Source organism: Magallana gigas, chromosome 3 (assembly GCF_963853765.1).
Source record: "Magallana gigas chromosome 3, xbMagGiga1.1, whole genome shotgun sequence".
Lineage (NCBI taxonomy): Eukaryota > Metazoa > Mollusca > Bivalvia > Ostreida > Ostreidae > Magallana > Magallana gigas.
Genome location: NC_088855.1, coordinates 39,623,905 through 39,631,275, shown reverse-complemented (window position 1 = coordinate 39,631,275; position 7,371 = coordinate 39,623,905).

The following is a 7,371-nucleotide window of genomic DNA, read 5'->3' as shown; positions in this document are numbered from 1 at the left end:
TTAAACATCAATTACTCTAAACAAAATATAATGCCTGAGATTGTTGTCCTAGAGGTACCTATTATATTTATATTCTGAGTTAAACATATTCACGGTAACAGTTTTCGAATTAAAAATTGAATTTAGGACGACAAAACTGCCCGATCTTTAAGAAGTATGATAAACTAAGAATAACATGCAAGTACAGCAAGAATATTTTACCCAAACAATTTTCATAGTTTATTTGATTTTTTAAGTTGTTTTTTTTTCTTGGATGTTTTAATTTTGTTCAAAAGTGATCCTGCCAATGCAAATGGACACTCACGATTACAATAATTGGTATAACTCATCAAAGAATACATATCGCTACAACACATGATTAAACTCAGTTATGCGGCTGAAATAACTATTATTACTTTAGATATTTTGTTGAATTTGGGTTTAGCAAAAAGAATCTATACTACTACATTAAAATAATAGACTCGAATTTTTAGTCTTTAATACCGAGAAATCGGAAGAATACTGTCTTTTGTTTTATATATTTTAAACATCATTGGTACTTGAAGATTACCAATTTGTTTTTATTTTTTCTCAGTTAAGCTTCGCTTATTAATAATCAGCGAAAATTCCTCAAAAAATCCCGGAAATCACCTGAATTGTTTGGATTTTACAATCTTGGGTTTGCGCAATACATTCACGTTAACGGGGTCTTTAGTTTGTTTCCATAATATCACATCTGCATGAATAAACTCAGAAATGATAATACAGATACGGGTAAATTTTCATTGGACTTTTGCTATATATTCTGTTCATATATATTTATTTTAATGATTTCTTAAGAGAGAAAGTATAAAATAACATATATACATTTCAACTAAGTTCTTATACTTTTGTCTTCGTGATGACAAAAATAGTTGATTACATATGCAAAAAAGTAACATTATATTTGTTAGGAGAGTGAAGATAGAATATGTTTTATCGTAAAAATGAATAATGTCCTACGGACCCAGTTTTACAAAGAAAATACGTGCACGTTGGCGAAAAGGTGTTGAATTCTTCCATTCTCTGGATTAAAATTTTTAGTTAAAAGGTATTTGCAGTCTCAAAAAGGTTTGTTGTGATGAATTTGACTATCATTTTCAAGGCAACTTCATTAATTTTCTCCAAAATCGTTCCGGAGCGATTCTGCAATTTTCTGCTACATTACGGGTATAAGGGATGCATTCTAACTAGCTGTGGTGAGGGCCTTTCCCGAGACACAGTTAGATTATTCAAATTAAGGAAAGTGTAGTGAAACTAATAGTATTATTGTAGGCCTATAGCTTTGTTATGTAAATGTCAATAATAAGGTGTTTCGATGTACCTATTTCGTAAATGTCCGATATGCAATGTCAACCCGTGCACGCACGGGTCAAAGTCTAGTTATAACTAAAAAATACAGCTTTTATTTAAAATCATGCTTTATCTTTTTTTAGATAATAAAAAAAAATCACAGACTATAAGAATCCGCTTTAATTCAAAATATTGCATCCTTTTTTGGAGTAAATTCGCATCCTAAGGATTTGTATTCACTTTACAGAATTTCATCCTAGAAAGAATTATCTACGGCCCATTTTTCTCTCCTAGAAAAAAATCATACTTGTATATAATTTCCCTCTACATTACAGTTTGCCTTTCCCTCTTTCCATTTTAGCGCAGCTGAATTGTCTGTTAAGTTTTTACTTTTTTAATTTCTTATCTAGAACCACTGGCCAAATTTAACCAAAATTGAAACAAAGCATCCTTATGTAAAGGGAAACAGCCAAGTCTAATTCAGAGGGGATATAATTGAAAAATTGTAAAAATGGGTGTCTTTAAAATATCTTACCTGCAATAACAAACTGATCCACTGATACTTTTAACTTCAATTTCACTGTTTATTATTTCCTTATTTTCAAATCTTGTTCATGGTCCCATTCAAGGGGTGGGAGGGGGCAACATGAAAATTTAAGATAAAATTGGCCCCCTGATGCTACATGCCTGAATCTTTAAAAGTATATAATATACAATTTCCGATTTTACTTTTCATGCATCCTCATAAAGTAAAGATTCTAAAGTTTAGGACCAATTAAGTATGAACCAATACTGGGGCACCAACAGGGGTGCAGTATTGAAGATAAACATAATCGGAAAAAAGATTTCAAAAATCTTTTTTAAAACTTCATAGCTACAATTTGTGATTGTGCGATGCTATGTTTCTATACATAATCACATTCATTAAATGATTACATAAACAGGCAGGTAGCATCGTTTTTTGAAAGTGATGGTTGGGGGTGGGTGAGGACAGACTGACAATCAAAAATAAAAATACATCGCAAATCCGATGGAGGGGGGGGGGGGGATGACTATATGATAACCCTTAACTTCAATTTCAGTTTTTACGTACGCGTGCTCCGAGAATAGGTGAAGACAGACTCCTTGATAATTCGAGGTTTTTTTTTACTGATAATTTAAGAAGAAAATGTTTGCTGCGAGAAAAAGTGGGAAGAGCAGGCCCCCTGCCCCCCTGATGCTACGTGCCTGCAACAATCGAGTATATACACGAACAAGCGTCGCATGAGCAGTTAAACAAGCCGGTAATTAATCAATCGATACAGTATATCTGAATCGTTAAAAAATATAATAGTTTTGAGTGCATTATAAATGTAGATCGATTTCTCCTGATACCTTTTTGCACGCCATCTTGCGATAATAAGTGCATGACTGTTGGTTTTGCAACAGTAATCGTTTGTTTTGCATCGGTTTCTGTTGATTTTGAGTTAAGCTGGTCTGTTTTCTATTTTAGCATGTTTTTTAAAATACGTTGTTCGTTTTGCATAAACGTCTTTTTTCACCTTTTCTGCCGCCCATAGTAACTCCCACGCAAAATGTTGTAGACAAAAAAAAAATCTCATCTTCAGTGCAATATCTTGCATATAAAATGTCAACGATCGTGATGCGCTTAAAGAATTTCATCATACCTTATCATAGTTTAATTATGTCTCCCCTTTCAAAGGGGAGACATATTGTTTTTGTCAACTTTTTAAGGAAACGGAAGACCTTATTGTTATTCTTCGCATTCTTTTTAGGGTCTTCCGTTTTCAACGGAAGACCCTCTTGTTATTCTATTGTTTTTTTTTATTATTATTATTCTTCTTGTTTTTCCTTCTGACTTCTTTTTTGCTTTATATCTCAAAAACTATTCAACCAATTTGCAAGAAATTTTCAGGGATTATTTTAATTTCTTGTCCCTTGAAGCCTTCAAACTTTTAGTCATTAAGTCACTTCCGGTTTCTAGTTACGTCATTTTAAAAATTTTCAAAAAGTGATTTTGTCCAGCACTTTTCTCGTAAACGGTTGTTTATAAAGACTTGAAATTTTCTGTGATTGTAAATCTGCGGATTGACTTATGGCAAATGTACAGAAAAATTTATTTTGTCACTTCCGGTCGAAACCGGAAGTGAAACAATTTTTTTGAAAAAATTAATTTTCTGATCAAATCAAAAACGAATATGTGTTTTGTAGAGCTTATTAAGCTGAATCTAACACTGAAAGCCGTTTCAAAATCGGACGATGCATAACAGAGATATTGGGGTTTAAAAATTGATTTTTCCGGAAATTTTGATTCCGCTTCCTTGGTTTAAAAAATAGCGTAATATTCAAAGTAAAATTAACTCGTACCAAAAATAATTGTTAAGTCGTACTTGAACACATTCGGATTTTTTTTGTTAAGTCGTTCTTGAAATCGGAAATGTTTTTGTTAAGTCGTACTTAAAATCATTCGTATTTTGTTAAGTCGTACCAGGAATAATTCGATTTTTTCATCTTTTTATTTTCGTTACTCTTGTTGGTTTTAGAGCTCTGCTTCTGACAGGAACTTCCAGCTTTACTTCCGACATTAACGGAAGACCCACTCGTTGCTTTGCAACGAGCTTTGCTCTAGTTTATTATTATTATTCTTCTTGTTTTTCCTTCTGACTTCTTTTTTGCTTTATATCTCAAAAACTATTCAACCGATTTGCAAGAAATTTTCAGGGATTATGTTAAATTCTTGTCCTTTGAAGCTTTTAAGGTTTCAGTCATTAAATCACTTCCGTTTTTTAGTTACGTCATTTTAAAAATTTTCAAAAAGTGATTTTGTCCATGACTTTTCTCGTAAACGGTTGTTTATAAAGACTTGAAATTTTCTGTGATTGTAAATCTGCGGATTTACTTATGGCATTTGACCAAAAAAATGTATTTTGTCACTTCCAGTCGAAACCGGAAGTGAAACAAATTTTTCGAAAAAATGAATTTTCTGATCGAATCAAAAATGAATATGTGTTTCGTAGAGCTTATTAAGCTGAATCTAACACGGAAAGCCGTTTTCAAATCGGACGATGCATTATAGAGATATCGGGGTTTAAAAATTGATTTTTCCGGAAATTTTGATTCCGCGTCCTTGGTTTAAAAAATAGCGTAATGTTCAAAGTATAATTAACTCGTACCAAAAATAATTGCTAAGTCGTACTTGAACACATTCGGATTTTTTTTTGTTAAGTCGTTCTTGAAATCGGAAATGTTTTTGTTAAGTCGTACTTAAAATCATTCGGATTTTGTTAAGTCGTACCAGGAATATTCGATTTTTTCATCTTTTTATTTTAGTTACTCTTGTTATTGGTTTAAGAGCTCTGCTTCTTACAGGAACTTCTAGCTTTACTTCCGACATTAAAGGAAGACCCACTCGTTGCTTTGCAACGAGCTTTGCTCTAGTTCTTCTTCTTCTTATTTTTCTTAACACTTTTTGTGCATGCGATATCTCAGAAATGGCTCGACCGATTTGTACGAATTTTACAGATCTTACTATCCATGTTCTTACCTTATCGGAAATTTGTTAGTTGATGACGTCATTTCCGTTCTTGAGATATTGGCATTTTAAGGATTTTAGGGGGGTGGTTTGTCCAAGAGTGTTCTGATAAACTACAAACGATATTGATTTCAAAATTTCAGGAATGATAGACAAAAGATTGTTTGTATGCACAAAAGCATTCATGTTTGCCTATCACAAGAAACGTCGGAGCCCGCGTAATTTTGCTTGGTTTTCTTAGTTTATCTCTTTTTTCGCAAATATTTTGTTAAGACATGTAGAAGAAAAACTATTTTAAGTTACAAGATCTTTTGTTTGACATCAAGAAAAGGGGGCTGGTCCCTCAAATAAGGGACCTAGAACCCTTGAAAGTTTTCACTTAATAATTAAAAAAAGAGTTAAGATTTCAATATGGCTGTCGCTGCAAAATTTGTTCATTATGATCTTATCAATATCGTAACAATAATATTTTGTTCGGGTATTGCGTAATATGAGTGTAAAAAGCTAAACTTGTTTCCATGTATTTGTGTTTTATTTGGCAAATAAACGGGGCATTTGTGCGTATAACTGACATAAAGGGTCCAGATTACATACGGAACGTGCTTAAACATTTAGTTATTTTCTAGTGAAACACATTATGGACAAAAAAACTGCTTCTATGCAATGCATTTGAGTCGCATTTAAAATCAATCTGGATTTCGAGCTGTGTATGTGAACAATTACGTATCCGATCCTTTGCCCCGATCCTTTGCCCGCGGCTGCATGACTATTTAAAAGAACAAAAATAGAGCAGTGTACATTTGTTCATTAATAGTTTTGAAGTTTACATATTTTATTTGTTATAATAGATCATATGAAAAGGGCAGATGTCAAAGTCGTTATACAACCATACTAGCTACGACGTAAGGGGTCAGTTTAAACACGAGGCAAAATAATTTTGTAAATATCTTGTCTAATCCAGTGGCTTTAAAAACATTGGCCGGATAAGGCAACTTCCGGTTTTAAGGACAAAGTTGAAAATTAATCATAGTATTTAATGCAATAGGTCTTGATCGTGTAATCTTGCAAAATTTTCAATTATTTCGATATATATTAGATTTCATCGATCTTATTTACGGGACCAATTTTCATTTTCTTTTTTGGGGGTGGGGGGGGGGGGGTGGGGACAATAAATTCATTACGGATCTTTTATCAAGAGCTCTTTACTGAGAGATATTTTGTGAAAGGTCATAAAAGCAGATATGTTAATGATTTTATGATGTGTTACGTTATAAATTTTTATAGGTTTTTAGAGGTCAAATGTCCAACATTTTAATCACCCATAGATCAGAAATGAAATATCTTTGGAAATGCAGTATTGAAGAAAAGATGCTCACAATAATGTACTAAACAATATTAAACCTGCAAAATATCATTAAACGGTCCCTATAAGGAGTTAAGGAATCGGCCCCTAAAACTTTCTTTCCCTTACATTTCAGGAACGGTAATGAATTTCTATACACTTGTTGAACAAAATGTTTAAAATCAAAAGACCAATCATTTGATATTAAGAAAAAAGGACCTGACTCCTCAACTTAAGGCACCATAGGACTCTAAATACTTTTTTCTAATCCTTTACTGAGAGATATTTTGTGAAATGTCATTAAAGCAGATATGTTATGTTACAGTTATGTATCCAAGCAATGTAATGATTGTATCGTGTGTTACATAATTAGGTGGTTTTAGAAGTCAAATGTCAAATGTATCTATATAGTCGTTTACTGAGAGATGTTTTGTAATATGATATAAAAGCAAAATTAAGTATAATTCGTTTATATATCCTGATTTTTCATGCGTTACCTAACTAGGGTTTTTAGGGGCCATAGATAAAAAGTTTAATATTTTCTATCTTAATTGGAAGATATGCAAGTATTTAAAAAAGCAACGTAAGGGAACTTATAAAAAGCATTACAGGAAAGCATTAGTACTTAACTCCTATTTCCAGATCATGTTTTGTTGCCGAAAATTAAAGTCGATGACGTCATGTCACTTTCAAAATCGGACGGAAGACCTCCTCGTTGCTCGCAACGAGATCGTGTCTAGTTATTCTTCTTCATCCAAATTTATCCAGACCGTAACTTAAATACCCTTTGACATGAAGACTTCAAACTTGAAACATAGGTAAATGGTATTGAGAAGGAGTGCACGCCACCAAAAGTTTTGACCTTGACTTATATTGTTTTTCAAGGTCAAGCTTTTCATAAAAAATATTGTCCGGACCATAACAGAAGACTCCTTTAACAAACAGACTTTTAACTTGTATCATAGATAGATGGTATATAACCTAGTTGAACCCAACCAAAATTTTTGACCTTGACCTAGAATTTTTATTTTAAGGTCATATTAGAAAAATTTTCATTGTTCAACTCCTGATTATACTTTGACAGAAGGACTTCAAACTTTAAACAATAATAATACACTTAGGTGTACTATTGATTTATATATGACCTTGACCATGTTTTACTCAAGGTCAAATTAAGAAAAAGATA